We start from the raw sequence: 20,487 nt of genomic DNA on the forward strand, positions 1-20,487 counted from the left end.
GGAAGGAAGGGGGGGATGGGCAGTGGGCCCAAGGGTGGGGTGAAATTGGGAAGGAAGGGGGGGGATGGGCAGTGGGCCCAAGGGGGTGGGCTAGGTGAAGCGGGGGGTGAGATTGGGAAGGAAGGGGGGGATGGGCAGTGGGCCCAAGGGGGGGGTGAAATTGGGAAGGAAGGGGGGGGATGGGCAGTGGGCCCAAGGGGGTGGGCTAGGTGAAGCGGGGGGTGAGATTGGGAAGGAAGGGGGGGATGGGCAGTGGGCCCAAGGGGGGGGTGAAATTGGGAAGGAAGGGGGGGGATGGGCAGTGGGCCCAAGGGGGTGGGCTAGGTGAAGGGGGGTGAGATTGGGAGGGAAGGAAGGAAGGGGAGGATGGGCAGAGGGTGGGGAGGGACCCAGCCCCCAGGGAGTGGGGCCCCCAGCAGTACACGGCTGACTTAGGGAAGCACATGGGGTGAGTCCTGGCTGCCAGTCCCAGACTCACAGTCCCACCCCATGGGCTTGTCATTGGTCCATTCGTGACCCGTCGCCCCGCAACTGGGTGACCCCTCCCCCTAGGTCACGCCCCCCGTAAGGAGGGGCCGCCTAGTGCCCTCACAGGCCCCGGAACCGCCCTGGCCAATGAGCGAGCGAGGAGGCGGAGACGAGATCGGGCCAATGGGAGCGGGCGGGGGCGTGTCCGGAGAGCGGGTCGCGGGGGGCTTTGGGCAGCGCTGCGGGGCTGAGTGCGCCGGCCCCGCCCCTTCCCCCTCATGTACCCTGCCGGCCCCGCCCCCGCCCCTTCCCCCTCATCTACCCCGCCCCCTCATCTGCCCCGGTCTCTTCTCGACCCCCGCCCTTCCCTCTCATCTTCCCTGCCGGCCCCGCCCTCCCTTCCCCCCCCCGCCTGCTGCAGTCAATTCCCGCCTCCCCGTCCCCCCTCACCTGTCCTGGTCCCCTGGCCCCTTCCTACGCTGCCCCCCATCTACCCCGATCCCTTCCTGCCCCCTTCAGTCCACCCCAGCTACCCCAGCCCCCACGCCCCCTTGCGGCTGCCACCTGCCCCAGTCCATCCCCGCTGCCCCAGCCTCACCTGCCCCACCCCAGTCCCCCTGCTCCCCTAGCCCTGCTCTTGCCCCACTTCCCCCACCTGCCCCAGCCCCTTCCTGCCTCGTCCCAGTCCCCCAGCTCCCCTCCCACGCCCTGCTTCCCCCTAGTTGTTTCCTGCCTCAGCTCCCCCCTGCTCTGCCCCGACTCCTCTCGTCTGCTCCCCCTCCCTCTCCTTCTCCCCTTCCTCGCCTACTCCGCTGAATTCTTCCCTTCCTCTCCCCCGCCCCTCCTTCCTTCCCACCCTTGTTCGTTCCTCACCCCTTCTTCCCTGGGCATCTGTGGGGAGGGGAGTTTCCCCTGTGACACCCAGAGAAACTCTCTCTCCAAGGCAGGGTCGGTCTGTCTGCTGCGGGTTCCCTGGCTGGTTGCTGGGGAGGTTTTTCAGCGGGTAGAGGCAGCTGGAGAGTGGAAAAGCAAAGCAAAGTTCATGCTGCAGCCTCCGGTAAGAATGCAGAAGTGTGACCGCCAGCCCTGCTCTTTAGCTGGCTAATCTCCCCTGTCTCTAGTGGGTCTCTTGTCTCTGTACGTTACCTGCTCCTTGTGGGTTCTGCAGGCAGCCACTGGGCTGGAACTCATTGATTCAGCCGGAGCTGTGCTGAGCCTGGCTTGGCTGGGAGCCTCTCTCCCCACAATGAATATAGCCCTGCCAGGGAAATGTCTGTTGAGCGGCTGGGACAATAACTAGTGTGCCAGGGAAGGAGCAATGCAGCTGGGGTGCGTGGTGAGCTCTCCCCCTATATATATAGCCAGAGATGTCAAGAGTAACAAGAAGGGTTTCTTCAGGTATGTTGGCAACAAGAAGAAAGCCAAGGAATGTGTGGGTCCCTTACTGAATGAGGGAGGCAACCTAGTGACAGAGGATGTGGAAAAAGCTAATGTACTCAATGCTTTTTTTGCCTCTGTTTTCACTAACAAGGTCAGCTCCCAGACTGCTGCGCTGGGCATCACAAAATGGGGAAGAGATGGCCAGCCCTCTGTGGAGATAGAGGTGGTTAGGGACTATTTAGAAAAGCTGGACGTGCACAAGTCCATGGGGCCGGACGAGTTGCATCCGAGAGTGCTGAAGGAATTGGCGGCTGTGATTGCAGAGCCATTGGCCATTATCTTTGAAAACTCGTGGCGAACCGGGGAAGTCCCGGATGACTGGAAAAAGGCTAATGTAGTGCCAATCTTTAAAAAAGGGAAGAAGGAGGATCCTGGGAACTACAGGCCAGTCAGCCTCACCTCAGTCCCTGGAAAAATCATGGAGCAGGTCCTCAAAAAATCAATCCTGAAGCACTTGTATGAGAGGAAAGTGATCAGGAACAGCCAGCATGGATTCACCAAGGGAAGGTCATGCCTGACTAATCTAATCGCCTTTTATGATGAGATTACTGGTTCTGTGGATGAAGGGAAAGCAGTGGATGTATTGTTTCTTGACTTTAGCAAAGCTTTTGACACGGTCTCGAACAGTATTCTTGTCAGCAAGTTAAGGAAGTATGGGCTGGATGAATGCACTATAAGGTGGGTAGAAAGCTGGCTAGATTGTCGGGCTCAACGGGTAGTGATCAATGGCTCCATGTCTAGTTGGCAGCCGGTATCAAGTGGAGTGCCCCAAGGGTCGGTCCTGGGGCCGGTTTTGTTCAATATCTTCATAAATGATCTGGAGGATGGTGTGGATTGCACTCTCAGCAAATTTGCGGATGATACTAAACTGGGAGGAGTGGTAGATACGCTAGAGGGGAGGGATAGGATACAGAAGGACCTAGACAAATTGGAGGATTGGGCCAAAAGAAATCTGATGAGGTTCAATAAGGATAAGTGCAGGGTCCTGCACTTAGGACGGAAGAACCCAATGCACAGCTACAGACTAGGGACCGAATGGCTAGGCAGCAGTTCTGCGGAAAAGGACCTAGGGGTGACAGTGGACAAGAAGCTGGATATGAGTCAGCACTGTGCCCTTGTTGCCAAGAAGGCCAATGGCATTTTGGGATGTATAAGTAGGGGCATAGCGAGCAGATCGAGAGACGTGATCGTTCCCCTCTATTCGACATTGGTGAGGCCTCATCTGGAGTACTGTGTCCAGTTTTGGGTCCCACACTACAAGAAGGATGTGGATAAATTGGAGAGAGTCCAGCGAAGGGCAACAAAAATGATTAGGGGTCTGGAACACATGACTTATGAGGAGAGGCTGAGGGAGCTGGGATTGTTTAGCCTGCAGAAGAGAAGAATGAGGGGGGATTTGATAGCTGCTTTCAACTACCTGAAAGGGGGTTCCAAAGAGGATGGCTCTAGACTGTTCTCAATGGTAGCAGAGGACAGAACGAGGAGTAATGGTCTCAAGTTGCTGTGGGGGAGGTTTAGATTGGATATTAGGAAAAACCTTTTCACTAAGAGGGTGGTGAAACACTGGAATGCGTTACCTAGGGAGGTGGTAGAATCTCCTTCCTTAGAGGTTTTTAAGGTCAGGCTTGACAAAGCCCTGGCTGGGATGATTTAACTGGGAATTGGTCCTGCTTCGAGCAGGGGGTTGGACTAGATGACCTTCTGGGGTCCATTCCAACCCTGATATTCTATGATTCTATGATTACTGGGTATTAAGGTCTGATGGTGTGTTTCTTGGTAGCCTGGCTGTAGAAGTGCTGGGGCGAGGGTGTGATGAGAGAAGGGTAAATGGAAATGAGTAGGAATTCTGGATCATTTAGGTACCTGAGATACAGGGAACGCTGGTTTTGAAGCCAGTGGGATTGGTCGTAGACATGGCCCACAGCAGAGTCTGTGTAGAAAGGGGTTCTATGGCATTTAGACAATTCTATCAGCACTCAAATGCTGCTACCTTACTGGTGAGTCCGGGGCATGAACCCTTAGTTCCTGCAGAATCTAAGCTTTTATTCTTTTTTTAAAATAGCCCAACTTTTCCAGGACGCTGAGCTCCAGTGGAATTGGTGGGTGCTCAGTGCCTTTGAAAATGGTGCCCTATGTTTCTAGCTCTTCTTTTTAGGAAGAGAAAATTTCCCAGCATGACCTGATGTGGGGCTATCTGTGTGAATCTGGACACCTCCGGGACACCTGGTGCTGCTCAGGGCTCTGCTAAGGGGCAGCAGAGAAGTGGGGAAGACCCTAGTGATTTTCATTGCAGCCTTTGGGAACTTAAGGTGTGGCTGTGAAAATGTCAAAAACATGTCAAATTCATGCTTAGCACAGGTCTCAGCTGCTGCAGAGGCTGGTATTGGAGCTGTGTGGGAGGCAGCAGCTGCCCAAAATATGGAGCCTGGGGGAAGGGTAGAGTAGCAGACACCCTACCATGCAGCAGCCTCAGGAAGGGCAAGACAGCAATTCTCCGTTCTGGAGCTGGGTGTGTGTGTGAGAGACAGAGAGAGGAACGGGGAGAAATGATACTTCCTCATGTATCGGATGCCTACAGGCCAGATACTGGAAATGAAAAACAGAGCCCTTGAAAGTACTCCGCTAGCCTTTGTTATGCAGGAGGTCAGACTAGATCATAGTGGTCCCTTCTGGCCCTAAAATCAATGAGTCTAGATGCACATTCAGCTAATTACTATACAAAATAATAAAGCTGGGCCAATATTAACAGTAAAAGTCGCCCACTTCACGCAGACCAATAACTGTCCACTCTTGTCTACTCAGAAAACTTCACACCTCGTCCCACGGAGTAGGTCAGAATTGATATCCCCATTTAACAGAGTGGGAAAGCGAAGCACAAAGTGATGACATGACTTGCTTGAGGATACCTAACAAGCCAGTGACAGGACTCCTATCAGTGGGATCACTGATGGGGAGTTCATACAAGAATCAAGGGGCTGGGGGAAAAAAAAAACAAAACCTCTCATGAGGAAAGACTGAAGAGCCTGGTCTTGTTTACCTGAGAAAGATGATGAAAGAGAGGAGATAAAAGTCTGTATGGTCCAGTGGAGGTAGATTGGGAGCATCTGTTCTCTGTCTCATAACACAAAAACAGAGGGTCATTCATTGAAGTGAAAAGGCTGGAAATTCAAAACTGATCAAAGGAAACACATTTTCACATGGTGAATAATTACCCTGTGGAACCCACTGCTACTGGATGCTGTTGAGGCTAAAAATGTAGCAACAAAAAGGGACTGGACATTTATATTGATAACAAGAATATGCAGAGCGATAATAGTTAATGCTTCTGTTTCAGGGTTTAAGCTGATCTCTCACTGTTTAAGCTGGTGGCTGCTCTCATGCTTTTTCCAAAAATACTTAATTTAGCTTTAGGAAAAACAAATAAATATACACGGCCAAATCATTGTAATTTGTTTATTGCTAGCTGGCAAAAGTGATATTAACAAACATAGAAGTATCACTATTCACAGCAGACTTACTCAGCCCTGTCAACAAGCCTGGGGACAAATTAAGCCCTAGATGGGGTGAGGGGGGGGAAGGGGTCCGGGGAGGCGGGTATGGGGAGGCAGTGGAGGGCTGGAGCCCAAAGCCTGAACCCCACCGCCCTTGGGAAGGTGGGAAACTCACCAGCTGCTTGGTCCTCCAGCGTTGTGCCCCAGGTATCTCCACAGGGGGAGCAGGGCCCAACCAGTGCTGGTGGCCCCAGCAATCGACACCAAGACCAGGCATCCAGGAGCAACAGGAAGGGGCTGCTATTTTGCCCCCGCCCCCCATAACAGTCCATGAGGCTGAAGCCGCAAGAAAAGCCCCTGGTGACCGCGTTTGAGAACCGCTGGCCTTACACATTCGTTATGTAGAAACTGATGTTCATCTCATTGTGATGACAAAGAAAACCCACGGAGTATGAACTAGTGCTGCGTAGTGGTTCTGTGTCTGCAAGGCTGCTGCTTGTATCTCTCCCAAGGCGCGGCAGTGCGGAAGGAGCAAGACCCTGGGCAGTTACACTGCAGCTGTGAGCCCCAGGGAACAGTCAAGAATCCTGTCAGTTGCACTTAGCGGCTGCTTGGGCTAAAGCTGTGATCAGCAGTAAGGAGCACTTCAGCTGTTTGCGCGGGGTGGAGGAGCTGAAAACAGAGGCAGAGGAGGGATAGGGTACAGGGTAGACTATCAAACCTCTTTTACCCCGTGTCTATTTCCTACTCCTCCCACATTCCAAAAGTACCAGGGAGTCTTTTTGCGGGGGGGGGGCGGGGAAGAGTCTTTTTCTCTTCCATCAACAAAACAGGAGCCCAGGGCTGAGGTTGTTACTTGCCAGAGGCCGATAGGAAAGGTGGAAGCAGTTGTGCACTGTCCTTTGAGAAAGCCCTGGTAGGAATCTCCGCACCCTCTCCTTTCCCAGGAGTAGGGGGGCACTGGGCTTCCAGGTCCCCTAGAGGTCCGTGCCAGTTCCTTCCATCATGTCTAATATTGGCCTTTGCTTTGCAGGTGTCTTGCAGTTTTTTTTCGGGCCATGTACTGACATGTCCGTGAACTCTGCAAGCTGTTTAGGCAGAGATGATTGTCCTACAGGGGTGTGTGTTTGTGAAATGCCTTGAGGTAAGGGGGGATATAGAAAGGTAGAATATTGCTCTTATTGGCTAGCATGTTTCTAAACACACGTGATTGCCCAGGGATGTAATGCCAGTGATGTGGGGCAAGGTTGGGCCCTTGTAGTTCAGAACACACAGACACAGTGAAACACATTTGAATGGACAGAGTTTAGATCTTGTTGTTTATGAATAATGATGACTGTGTTGGCTGAAGTGGTCACCTTCTCTCCAGTCTGGAAAAAGCTGACACTGGATCTACTGTGAGGTTATCTAGAAGGGGGAGGAGTCATTTAGTTTTTGTCATCACCATACTTGGCTGCTCATTATTGCGCTCAGCTAAACCTCTGCTCCCTGTATGAGATGCAACAGTCTCCTTCCCCTGTAAATGTTAACACTGGAGGCAAGTCCCAGGTCTTAGACAGGATCATGGATAAGCCAGCTAGCTGGGCCACTGGGCTAGGTGGCGGGGGTCACCTGGTCAGAGTGCTAGAAGCAGGTCAAGCTGAGTCTCTGAGGCAGAAAGGGAAACCTGGACTTCCAGGGTACATCTACATTGCAATAAAAAACCTGCAGAACCAAGGGTTCAGAGTATCAGCCGTGTTATTCTGTATTCGCAAAAAGGAGTACTTGTGGCACCTTTGAGACTAACAAATTTATTTGAGCATAAGTTCCTTCTCCACTCTGAACTCTAGGGTACATGAAAAACCCCCTAAGCTTATTTTTCCAGCTTAGGTTAAAACTTCCCCAAGGTACAAACTTTTTTACCTTTTGTCCCTCGACTTTATTGCTGCCACCACCAAGTGTCTGACAAATATATAACAGGGAAAGAGCCCACTTGCAAATGTCTTCCCCTCAAAATCCCTCCAAGCCCTACACCCCCTTTCCTGTGGAAGGCTGGATAAAAATCCTCATCAATTTGCATAGATGAACACAGATCCAAACCCTTGGATCTTAAGAACAATGAAAAAACAATCAGGTTCTTAAAAGAAGAATTTTAATTAAAGAAAAAGTAAGAGTCACCTCTGTAAAATCAGGATGGTAAATACCTTACAGGGTAATCAGATTCAAAACATAGAGAATCCCTCTAGGCAAAAACTTAATTTACAAAAACACACAAAAACAGGAAACTGCATTCCATCCAGCACAGCTTATTTTATCAGCCATTTAAACAAAACAGAATCTAACGCATATCTAACGAGATTGCTGTGACGCAGCAGGGAGGGGGGGGAGTGTTGACCTGGGAATGTGGCAGGGGGGTTTCACTAGGGATGGGAGACTTGAGAGCCTGTAACCTGAGCCAGGAGGGGGAGGTAACACCTCTGCCTGGGAAACTGGACAAAGGCTGCAGGAGAGAGCCTGCTGGGGGGGGGGGGGTTGGTTTCAGTTTGGTGCTGGGTGGTGGAATGCAGGGAACCCCAGGGCTGGGGTCTAAGCTCGCTGCCCCCCAGAAGGACTTGACTGAGGGGTCCTGGTGGTACCCACAAGCTCTGTTTTAGATGTGTTCCTATTGTCCACTAAACCTTCCGTTTTACTGGCTGGCTGAGAGTCACAGTGAATCCCAGGAAGAGGGGTGCAGGCCACGGACTCCCCCACACTCCGTGACAACTGGTGGCAGAGGTGGGATGTACTGCACCCCGTGAACGGCGCTTCCTGCAGTAAGTGACTGGGAAACAGTAAAACGAAGGGGGATTGATGGGGACCAGGTGTGCTGAAGATTCAGAGAGAGACAGTTTCAGGGGGCGGTTAACCCCTGGGAGTGTGTGACCAGAGAGAAGGACTTTTGCAGTAACAGGGTCCCCCGGGGGATTGCAGCGAGCGGTCCCAGGGGTGGAGAAGTCTGCAGCTCAACCCTGGCAAAGAGGGGGTGACCTCAAGAAGTACTGGCACCCTTGGGGTTCTTCCTGGAACCCGTGGAAAGCTGCCCGGCCTGCGAGGGGCCAGCAGGGAGATGTACGCTAAACGCTTTAAGAGCAACCTGGTGGAGCTGTGCAGGCAGAGGGGGCTGCACATTGGGAGGTCCACCAAGGAACAGCTGATTGCCCAGTTGGAGGAGAAGGATCGCTTGGATGACCAGGTCCCTGTCCCTGAGGGAAGCCGCCTGGTAGACGCAGCGTGGGCCCTGGGGCCTGACCGGGTTAGGAGGGTTCAGACTGCTGCCGAGGACATCCCCGCGACCCTTCCTACCTATGCCTGGGGAGGGGTTGGGGAAAGCCCAGCAAATACCGAGGGCATCCTGACCCCAGGAGCCAGCAGGGGATTCTCCTGGCGGAGCTCCCCATCCCTGGTGCGGAGGCGGCTGGAATGGGAGAGGGAGATGAAAATGAGGGAGCTGGAGGATCATGAAAAGCAGCATCAGCATGAGCAGGAGGAGAGGCAATGTCAGCATGAGCGGGAGGAGAAGGAGAAAGAGACAGCATGAGCTGGATCTGGCCAGGCTGAGGAGCAGTGGGGCCCTGGCTGCAGTGAGTAAGGGGGGACCCAAGACTGCAAGGAGCTTTGATAAGTGCTCCCTGGCCCATCATAAGGAGGGGGAGGACATAGATAGCTTCCTGGCGGCCTTTGAGAATGCCTGCGAGATGCACAGCGTTGTCCCTGCCGACAGGCTCCAGTTTCTCACCCCCTTACTGGACCCCAAAGCCGTGTACAGCCAAATGACAGGGGCAGATGCAGGGGACTACGAACTGTTCAAAAAGGCCCTGCTCCGTCAGTTTGAGCTGACCCCTGAGATCTATCGGAAAAGGTTCCGGAGTCAGCGTAAAACGCCTGAGGCCACATACCTACAACTGGTCAACCGGATGCAGGGATATGCCCGCAAGTGGACAGCTGGGGCCCAAGCTAAAGAGGACCTGCTTGACCTAATTGTACTGGAGCAACTGTATGAACAGTGCCCTTCTGACCTGAGGCTATGGTTGGTGGACAAAAAGCTAGAGAATCCCCAGCACGCAGGGCAGCTGGTCGACGAGTTTGTGAACAGTCGATCGGGGTAGCAGGGAGGAGTCCCAAAAGAACAGGCCCCCCCGATGCAGAGAGAGAGAGAGTCACCATGGGACCTCCCAGCGGGGAAATATGGAGAACCCTGTCCCAAGGGGAACGCCTGGCGTCAGGACCATTCGACCCGCTCGAGGGGACCAACGTGACCTGAGCTGCTATCACTGTGGCCAGAGAGGCCATGTACGGACCCAGTGCCACAGGCTCAGGGACAGACTGAGCAGACCCAACCGATCCAGGGTTAACTGGGTAGGGACTCAGCTGGACTAGGGGCAGACGGCCCAGGCAAGGGGGGCTGCCAGCTTACCACCTGCTCAGGAGGGAAGAGTACCCCAGGCCAGCTCCTCCGGAGGGCTGGATGCTCTGGACTCAGGGTTCTTGGTTTACAGGGTGGGCGCGGGGCTGTCCCTCTGGAGAAAGTGCCTTGTTCCCCTTGAGGTGGATAGGAGGAAGGTCAATGGATACTGGGATACGGGCGCGGAGGTGACGCTGGCCCGGCCCGAGGTGGTGGCCCCAGATCGGGTGGTGCCGAACACCTACCTGACCCTGACTGGGGTGGCTGAGACCCCATTCAAGGTGCCTGTGGCAACGGTACACCTGAAATGGGGGGTTAAGGAGGGCCCCAAGGACGTGGGGGTACACCACCATTTGCCCACTGAGGTTTTGATGGGGGAGACCTAGAGGACTGGCCAAGCAACCTCCAGACCGCCCTGGTTGCGACCCGTAGCCAGAGCCGGCGAGGGGCACTGTGCCCCGACCTTGGGGAGGGTACCACACCGGAGGCGCAGGACCCTACCCTGGTGGGGAGGGAGCGCCGAGGGGCACAGCTCAGAGAGGCTGTGGCCTCAGACCCGGCCAATGAGAGGGAACCGGGCCCCATCCCTTCCCCAGCCGCTGAGTTCCAGGCCGAGTTGAGGAAAGATCCCTCCTTGTGGAAGCTCAGGGACCTGGCCGACCTCAGTATGGTACGGACCATGAGGAGAGGCTGCCAGGAGAGGTTCCTGTGGGAGAAGGGGTTCCTGTACCGAGAATGGGCTCCCACAAGGGAAGTAGAGTCCTGTGGGATCAGGAGGCAGCTGGTGGTCCCCCAGAAGTATCGCCGCAAGCTCCTGTCCCTGGCCCATGACATCCCCCTCGCAGGGCACCAGGGAATCCGGCGCACCCGGCAGAGGTTGCTACAGAACTTTTACTGGCCCGGGGTCTTTACCACGGTCCGGCAGTATTGCCGATCCTGTGACCCCTGTCAGAGGGTGGGGAAGGCCCGGGACAAGGGGAAAGCGGCTTTCAGACCTTTGCCCATCATAGAGGAGCCTTTCCAGAAGGTGGCCATGGACATTGTGGGGCCTCTCAGCAGGACGACCCGGTCGGGGAAGAAATACATTCTGGTGGTGGTAGATTTTGCCACCCGCTACCCCGAGGCAGTGCCCTTAGCTTCCATTGAAGCAGACACCGTGGCCGATGCGCTCCTGACCATTTTCAGCCGAGTGGGGTTCCCCAAGGAAGTCTTGACAGACCAAGGCTCCAACTTCATGTCGGCCCTGCTCTGGTGCTTATGGGAGAAATGTGGGGTCCGGCACAACTGGGCCTCAGCTTATCACCCCCAGTCCAATGGGCTGGTGGAGAGGTTCAATGGGACGCTAAAGATGATGCTGAAAACCTTTATGAACCAGCACCCACAGGATTGGGACAAGTACTTACCTCACCTGCTGTTCGTGTACAGGGAGGTACCCCAGGAGTCTACCAGATTTTTGCCTTTCGAACGGTTATATGGAAGGAGGGTAAGGGGCCCCCTGGACCTGATGAGAGACAAATGGGAGGGGAAGGCCACTCCCAATGGAGAATCAGTGGTGGAGTATGTCCTGATCTTCCGAAAGAGACTTCCTGAACTCATGGGCCTGGCCAGGGAGAATCTGGCCAGAGCCCAGAAGAAGCAGAAGGTCTGGTATGACCACACGGCGTGGGCCCGTGCCTACGCCACCAGGGATCCAGTGATGGTTCTCATTCCCGTGAGAAAGAACAAACTACAGGCCACCTGGGAAGGCCCTTTCAAGGTTGTCAAGCAGCTCAATGAGGTAAACTATGTGGTGGAGCTGTCTAACCGGGCGCACCACCACCGGGTGTACCGTGTGAATATGATGAAGCCATATTATGCCAGGGGGAATGTGGTGTTGGCCGTGTGTGGACATTGGGAGGAGCAGGGAGATGACCCTTTAGTAGATCTATTCCCAGAGCTGGTTCCCCCCGGAAACAATTCCCCTCTCGGATCAGCTAACCCCTGCCCAGCAAGCTGAGGTCAGGGGGGTGCTGCATCCGTACCGACAGCTGTTTTCCAACTAGCCTGGACGCACTAATCTGACTCTCCACTGGTGCAGACAGGGTCGCACCCACCGATAAGATAGGGCAACAAAAATGATTAGGGGACTGGAACACATGAGTTATGAGGAGAGGCTGAGGGAGCTGGGATTGTTTAGCCTGCAGAAGAGAAGAATGAGGGGGGATTTGATAGCTGCTTTCAACTACCTGAAAGGGGGTTCCAAAGAGGATGGCTCTAGACTGTTCTCAATGGTAGCAGATGACAGAACGAGGAGTAATGGTCTCAAGTTGCAGTGGGGGAGGTTTAGATTGGATATTAGGAAAAACTTTTTCACTAAGAGGGTGGTGAAACACTGGAATGCGTTACCTAGGGAGGTGGTAGAATCTCCTTCCTTAGAGGTTTTTAAGGTCAGGCTTGACAAAGCCCTGGCTGGGATGATTTAACTGGGAATTGGTCCTGCTTTGAGCAGGGGGTTGGACTAGATGACCTTCTGGGGTCCCTTCCAACCCTGATATTCTATGATTCTATGATTCTAAGATGCTCCCGCTTCCGAGTCACAGGGAAAACTGCTCAGGACCTGGAAAGAGAGGTCCGGGATATGCTAGCTTTGGGGGTGATCCAGCCTTTGGGCCTCGCCGGTGGTGCTGGTCCCCAAAAAGGACGGGTCAGTCCGGTTCTGTGTGGACTATCGGAAGCTCAATGCCATCATTGTATCGGATGCCTACCCCATGCCCAGGCCTGATGAGCTCCTAGACAAGCTGGGAAGAGCTCAATACCTTACCACCATGGATCTTAAAAAGGGCTACTGGTAAGTGCCACTGGATGCAGATGCCTGGCTGAAATCGGCCTTTATCACCCCTCTGGGGCTCTGATTTCCTGACCCTACCTTTCAGCCTCAAGGGAGCGCCGGCCACCTTCCAGTGCCTGGTGGATCAGCTACTGAAGGGGATGGAGAGTTTGCCGTGGCGTATATTGATGACATCTGTGTCTTTAGCCAGACCTGGGAGGACCACGTGTCCCAGGTTAGACAAGTGCTGGACCGACTCCAGGAGGCGGGGCTGACCATAAAAGCTGAGAAGTGCAAGGTGGGGATGGCTGAAATATCTTACCTGGGCCATCGGATGGGGAGCGGCCGCCTAAAGCCGGAACCAGCTAAGGTGGAGGTGATCAGAGACTGGCCCGCTCCCCACACCAAAAAGCAGGTCCAAGCCTTTATTGGGTTGGCAGGATACTATCAAAGGTTTGTGCCCCGCTTTAGCACCATAGCAACCCCCATCACTGAGCTATTCAAGAAAGGGAAGCCAGACAAGATGGTCTGGACCAAGCAGTGCCAGGAGGCCAGATGCTGGAGGTGGCTCTGGTCCGTGGCCCAGTTCTGGCAAACCCAGACTTTGACAAGCCCTTTATGGTGTTCACCGATGCCTCAGACATGGGACTACGGGCGGTGTTAATGCAGGAGGATGAAAAGGGAGAGAGACACCCCATCGTGTACCTGAGCAAGAAGTTGCTACCCCGGGAGCAACACTACGTGGCCATCGAGAAGGAGTGCCTGGCCATAGTGTGGGCCCTCAAGAAACTAGAGCCCTATCTCTTCGGGCGACACTTCACCGTGTACACCGACCACTCTCCCCTGACCTGGCTGCACCAGATGAAAGGAGCCAACAGACAGCACCCCGCTCCTCCCAAACCTTCCCCCGCCCCCTCCCTAACTGCCAGCCTGTGCCCCCATACAGACAGCGCCCCACTGTTCCAGAACCTTCCACCAGTACCTCCCGAACTGCCATCGTGTGCCCCCGTACAGACAGCGCCCCGCTCCTCCCAAACCTTCCCCCTAGGCAGATATGGGAGAATCATAGAATATCAGGGTTGGAAGGGACCTCAGGAGGTCATCTAGTCCAACCCCCTGCTCAAAGCAGGACCTAATCCCCAACTAAATCATCCCAGCCAGGGTTTTGTCAAGCCTGACCTTAAAAACCTCTAAAGAAGGAGATTCCACCACTTCCCTAGGTAACCCATTCCAGTGCTTCAGCACCCTTCTAGTGAAAAAGTTTTTCCTAATATCTAACCTAAACCTCCCCCGCTGGGTGAATCTGCCACCATGAAGGTCTTGTCTTGATCTCTAATAATAGAAGATGGGTTTAAAGCCCTGAAAACGGTTTATCTCCCTTTCAATACTCTTTTTTTTAAGCATTATGTATTATAATCTTGGATATTCTTATTATCCATATGAACATCCAATCCCGCTTTGACTCTTCCTAAAGTCTCAACAACATCCTGTACCAAGGAGTTCCACAGGTTAATTTACAGCTGGAATGAAAAAGTAATCTATATTTTTCACAAAATTCTGCCAGGGGAGGATACACTTAGTTTCCAGCCCCTTAATTCCATCCTGTTTCAGGTGACACCAAATCTTACACGCTGTTATGCTATCAATAAAAAGTCGAAATGTTGCCAGAGGAAGTTGCGTTAATGGAATCACCTTGTCCCAGAGGTGCTGGCTCTTCCCTTGACAGTGGTCACAAAAAAGAGGTTTTTGTTTAAGTGAGTAAAGAAAATGAATAGATTTTTCCAGTCCCTTATTGTCCTTCTGCATAGCTCACACAGCCCAGGTTGAATATCAACAGCACGTCACTGCAAGGTCAGTTTCTGGTTCCCTGGTACTTGCAGGCTGTTTCATTACTGATGCTACAGCCAAGCAAAAAATTGGCGTTCTATCCCCAGATCTTCCATTGACTTGCTGTGGGACCTTGGGCAAGACACTCTGTGCATCTCTTTCACCCTTCCTCTGTCTTGTCTCTTCAGACCGTAAGCTCTTTGGATCAGGAACTCTCTCTGTGTTTGTACAGCACCGAGCACAATCGGGCTGGGACCTCAGTTAGGCTTGGAGATGCTACTGAAATACAAATAATAATGGAAAGAGATCAATTCACATTCTATTTTTAAACAGAGCCTGAAACTGGGGCCTAACCGGCTCTTAATCTCCCCATCAAAGGGAGGGAATCCAACGTTATGCACGCATTTGAAAAACCCTAACCTTTCCCATTGAAGCATCTGATTTATATCATAATCAGGAAAGGCAAAGAGTCCAATGTGTTTTCCCTTAACGATGTGTCCTAGGTCCTGTGACCTGGACCTATTGCAGGTAGGCACCAGTAGCAGAAAGGTCTGTTGGAAGAGCATTGAATGTCTGGCACAAACTTTTGTTGAATTTTATTTTCCAATATGATTTGACTCTCTGTCTAGGTTTTTCCGTGGCCCACGTCGTCGTGAAATCTTGGGGCTGTGGGGTCTGAAACTGGAGTTCCCAGGCTTTATCACCATATCTCAATTCACCTCCCCTCATATCGTCCCAACTCCAGCAATTGCTCACAGGGAAATCTTTAATATGGTTTTAGTTGTTGAGTAGGGTGTGATGATAAGCCTTCGCCAAAGGGAATTGTTAACAGCTTGTGGCCTATTCTGAAGAAGGTGGCAGCTATTAAACAACCACTGCTGCTTTTCATAAAGCTTGCCCAGTATAAAATACCCAGGGGTACAGAAATAGTCACTCTTCATATTGAAAAGTGTTGGAGAAAGGAGCCTTGGAAAAGGTCAGAGCTATTGTAAGGGCTGTAAATATTCCATTGCTCCTGTGTGTGCCATACGTGACCTGAGGATAATCCCAGGATTTAGGTTTTCCAGAGATGCTGCTCCCTCCAAAACAAATTCAATTAAACGAGGGGAAAAATGCCGCTGGGGGAGCTGCCAAGCCAGTGGTTCGTTCTGGCTGTTTCCTCCTCGGTGCTAAGCTCCTGTGGTAAATTGCTTCTGCATAGCTGAGAGAAATTGGTCAAAATAAATCAGCGAGGAGCACTAGCACATGTTCTGAAAAGAGAGCAGAATTTGCTAAACTAATCAGGATAATATCCAAATTGATGGGCTTGCCGATACCAACCACGTGTGCCTTCTGGGGAGTCTTGTGCATTGCAGCAATGTCTGCCAGGAGGCCTAACGCAAGAGGGACTGGTTAGGCTCTAAAATTGGACCACTGAGTTGCTTGTTTCATTAGAAAGCCGACTGAGCTAGTCATTGGAGAGTTGAACACTCTTTGGGATCCTTTTCAATTTAAGGCCAGAAGGACCCGATACGATCATCTAGTTTGACCTTCTGCACAGCACAGGCTGGAGAATCTTGCCCAACAATTTTGGCTTCAAGCCCATAGCTTCTGTTTGAGCTAGAGCATATCTTTTAAAGAGACATCTAGTTTTGATTTAAAGACTCCAAGTGGTGAAGAATCCATCACTTCCCTAGGTAAGGTGTTGTGATGATTGATTACCTTCACTGTTCACAATGAGTACCTTATTTCTAGTCTGAATGCGTCTAGCTTCACCTTCCAGCCATTGGATCTCATTCTGCCTTTTGCAGCTAGAATATAGAGCCATCTGCTGTCAGAAATCTCTTCTACATGTAAGTTCTTGGAGACTGTGATCAAGTCACCTGTTGACCTTCTCTTGGATAATAGTCTATCACAGTGAGGCATGTTTTCAAGACCTCTATAGCAGTTGGTATTGACTCTAGCCATTCTTGGGGTAACAGGAAAGTTACCAGTGCCTGGAATGGAGTGGTGTTCTTGCTACTTTATTTTAAACTCCAGGGGGTACCGAAGTATACTGGAGGGAGACGCTTTAGAAATGGAGACATTTATCCTTGTAAATACAAGCTGTGATTTATACTGTGGTAGTGCTTAGGAATCCCGATCATGGATCAGGGCCCCTTGTTCTAGGTGCTGCACAAACACAGAACAAGAAGAGGTTTCTTGTCCCAAGAAACTGACAGTCCCAGTATAAATATGTTATAGAGTCCAAGGCCAGAAGGAACTAATGTGATCATAGTGTCTGACATCCAGTATAACAGAGTCTAGGACTTCCCTGAATTGATAACAGAATCTCCGTATAATAAAAAAGTAAAGACCTGTATCTATGCCATGCCAAGAGTCCTCAACCATTCTGCTAACAGAGGTATCTCAACCAACCACCACACTGACATTACACCGAATCTGCACGCACCAGTTTCAGCGGTTCTAAGGAGTCAGTGCGATGAAGGGGACTGCTCAGAGTGGGGATTACTTAGTACAGCTGCCACAGTTCTTCAAAGGTTGATTCACCACCTGTACAACCCAACACAAAGTTGCCAGCGCAACCCACCCATAACCCCCTATTCACAAATCAATACAACCAGCACACACAATAACAACACACACTCACGGCCTCTTACTGCAACGCTTACGCCTCAATGGCTCCTCCAGAACCTTCCCCCACCCCCTCCTTAACTGCCAGCCTGTGCCACTTGAAAAATAATGCCCTATTCCTCCAGAACCTTCCCCTGGTACCTGCCTAACTGCCGGCATGTGCCCCCATACAGAGAGCGCCCCACTCTTCCAGAACCTTCCCCCCAAACCACTAACTTCCAGCCTGTGCCCCATACAAACAGCACCCCGCTCCTCCGGAACCTTCCCCCGCCACCTCCCTAACTGCCAGCCTGTTCCCCCATATAGACAGCGCCCCGCTCCTCCCGAACCTTCCCCCACCCCCTCCCTAACTGCCAGCCTGTGCCCCCATACTGACAGCGCCCCGCTCCTCCCAAACCTTCCCCCGCCACCCCCCTGCCAGCCTGTGCCCCCATACAGACAGCACCCCGCTCCTCCCGAACCTTCCCCCACCCCCTCCCTAACTGCCAGCCTGTGCCCCCATACAGACAGCGCCCCGCTCCTCCCAAACCTTCCCCCGCCACCCCCCTGCTAGCCTGTGCCCCCATACTGACAGCACCCCGCTCCTTCCGAACCTTCCCGCGCCACCCCCCTCCCAGCCTGTGCCCCCATACAGACTGGTGGCCACTGGGGGTCGGGGGGCAGAGTACCCGGGCTGCGGTGAACGGGGAAGGTGGTTCTCCCGAAGGGCTCGATCCTGCCTCTCTTACCCAGCTACAGCATCCACAGGGCGGGGCTCACAAGCCGCTTCTCCCGGGGCCAGCGGCGGCTGCCCTTTTTCCCCTGGCTCATTTGTGCGGGTTCCTGCGGGTTCTTGTCATGATGCTGTCGAGCTGGTCAGTGCAGGGACAGGCTCGGCGTCCCGGGCATGCTGAGCTTGGTGTGAGGAAGGGGATGGAGCTACTTCTGGGCCCGAGAGTGCTCCTCGTCCACCTCCCCTTCCCCCCCCTTCCTCACTCCTTCACCGAGCTGACCAGCTCAGGGCCACCTGGAACCTCCCGCAGGGACAGGTGGTCGGGGAAACACCTCTGGGGTTTCTCCACCATGGATGCAGCGTGGGGTTGCTGGGCCTGTCGTGCGGGGCCTCGGTCTCGTGGGGTCAGACTCAGTCAATGGCACGTAGGCTCCCGGCGGCCTGCGTGTTGGCTCTCGAGGGTAACGCACTGCGCGTTCGCATGTGTTCGAGTGCAGAGCCCACGTGCTGACATTCCGGTCCCTGCGGTGTAATCCTCACTACTGCGCCCGTCAGGGCCTTAGAGGGGTGACTCATGGCCATGGTGGAGCCGTCGGTCCACCCGCCGGAGTATCATGACCAGCAGTTGTAAAGTGAAGGGCCTCAACTGTGCTGCCAGCGGAGGGCGCCCCCAGATTTCGCTGGAGCCAGTTAGGGGGACTCCCTCCTTCGCTCTACCCTCGGGCCTGGTCCGCCCTGGGCAACGGACCTGAGCGAAACTGCTGCTCCCCACCGCCAGGGAGGTGGGGTCCGACAGCTCTTTTCCTCGGCGGGGGTTGACCTGGTGGCCGGTTTGCAATGAGAAACTTTTTCCAGGCTTTTTCCCTGGGGTTGACCTGGTGGCCTGTTTGCAATGAGAAACTTTCCAGACCTTTTCCCTGCGGCTTTTCCTTGGGGTTGACCTGGTGGCCGGTCGGAGCCGGGCTGGATCCTGGGGGCTGGTTTGCACTCAAGAGAAAATGGCTGCCGCTTTTCACTGGGGGACCCAGGGGTGGGGTACTGGGGGTGCAGCACCCGCAGGTGTCACTGGGGGAAGGTGGCTGGGGCTGCTGTCAGAAGCATACAACATGCTTTGCAGCAGAGGCCCCCCCAGTCTGTGCGGCGGCCCCCCCTAGCGGGGGAGGGGGAACATTTTTGTGGGGGCGAGGGGCGGTTCAGGCTTTTGGCCCCGGCAGCCAGTCGGGGGGCTCCGCCGCTGAGTATCGGCTGCAGGACCCGCCGCTCGGGGCTCAGGCTCCGCTCCCAGCCCCAGGTCCCCCGGCTGCCGCCTGGCCCCGCCGCCCTCTCTACGCTCCCTCGCCCAGGGTCCCCCGGCTGCCCGCTGGCTCCGCGCCCTGGGGGGCTCCGGCTCCGCTCCCGGCCCCTCACCCCACGGCTGCTGCCCTCTGCCCCGGGGCTCTGCTCCTGGGGTCCCCTAGCTCCGCTCCTGGCCCTGCCACTGATTATCGGCTGCAGGACCCGCCGCCCGGGGCTCAGACTCCGCTCCAGGCCCCGGGTCCCCCGGCTGCCTCCTGGCCCTGCCACCCTCCCTCAGCTCCCGCGCCCAGGGTCCCCCGGCTGCCCGCTGGCCCCGCGCCCTGGGGGGCTCTGGTTCCGGCTCCACACTGGCAGCGAGAGGGCTAGGGAGAGCCTTGGGACCCGATTATGTTCCACGGAGATGGGTGTTAAAAGACGGTGACCTATCCCAGGTCAGGGCTGACCCAGAAGGAGAGCAGCGCTCCATTTCTTTTGGTGGGAGAGAATCCTGGTTGCAGCCCTGAGCCTGCACTCGCCTGCCAGCCTGATGAGCTCCTACCAGGGGGGCCGACCGGACCCTGGGGGATCTCAGAAGCTTGTTGGAGACAAGCCCTGAACAGAAGGGCGGGGTCCCAGCGAACATTCGCTGGAGGAGCCTGCTTGGAGCGGTGGGATTGTTTTGGTTCCTGATTCCCTTTGGACGTTGGTGGGAAGTGGACCTTGGCCCACTGCCACCTCACACCTCGCAGAGACATGCCGCTGGGTGAGTTGTGCCCTGGCAGGCCACAAGAAGGCACTGCCTGGGTAAGGCGGGTACTCACCAAAATACCTGTGAGTCCCCGAAACGCCAGTTGAGGCAAAGGAGGAGGTAGGAAGGTGCCTGGCTCAGCACTGAGCTGTCTAATCTCTGTCTAACCCCTCTTCTTCTCAGTCAGCATGGAGGTGTCTGAGAGATGCACCTATTGATGCTGAATTCTAGGTATCCAAGTGGCTCTCCCCCACTTCCCTCCCCGGCAAGTCAGACCCGGCGAACATGCCTCTTGCCGTTTCTCTATGGCTAGGGCCATAGTTTGTGGACTCTAGTGTGTCCCAGATCCCTTTTCTAAAGCACCTTATAAGCAAAAAGTATCGTTATCCCCTTTCGAGAGGCTTCCCCGAGGTCACGCACCGCCAAGTCTGAGCTAAGATCAGACCTCCCGCCTCTCCTTTGGCCACTGTGACCCCCGATCACGGTAGCCACCGCCAGTGCCACATGCCTTGGAAGGCCTGAGGGGGAGAGCAATTCCCTAGGGCACTCCAAGGGGCTGTGGCTCGGAGTCAGGGGGTGACATTCGGAACGGGAGAACATCGGCTGAATGTCAGGAATCACTTCCCAGCCAGGAGGTCTACTAGACTGGGAAATAGCCTCTTGAGTGAAGTGGTGGAAGTTTTGGCC

General features: G+C 54.2%; 1 long non-coding RNA gene across 1 annotated transcript in view; it reads left to right on the top strand.

Moving 5' to 3' along the window:
• The first annotated feature begins 914 nt into the window (after positions 1-914).
• LOC140910920 (uncharacterized) overlaps positions 915-20,487 on the top strand; it is a 28,200-nt gene continuing 8,627 nt past the window's right edge. Inside the window, exon 1 of the long non-coding RNA XR_012158796.2 lies at positions 915-1,525. This is a non-coding gene — a long non-coding RNA (uncharacterized LOC140910920). The remainder of the gene's footprint in view (positions 1,526-20,487) is intronic.

This window comes from Lepidochelys kempii, chromosome 4, assembly GCF_965140285.1.
Source record: "Lepidochelys kempii isolate rLepKem1 chromosome 4, rLepKem1.hap1, whole genome shotgun sequence".
Taxonomy (NCBI): Eukaryota; Metazoa; Chordata; order Testudines; family Cheloniidae; genus Lepidochelys; species Lepidochelys kempii.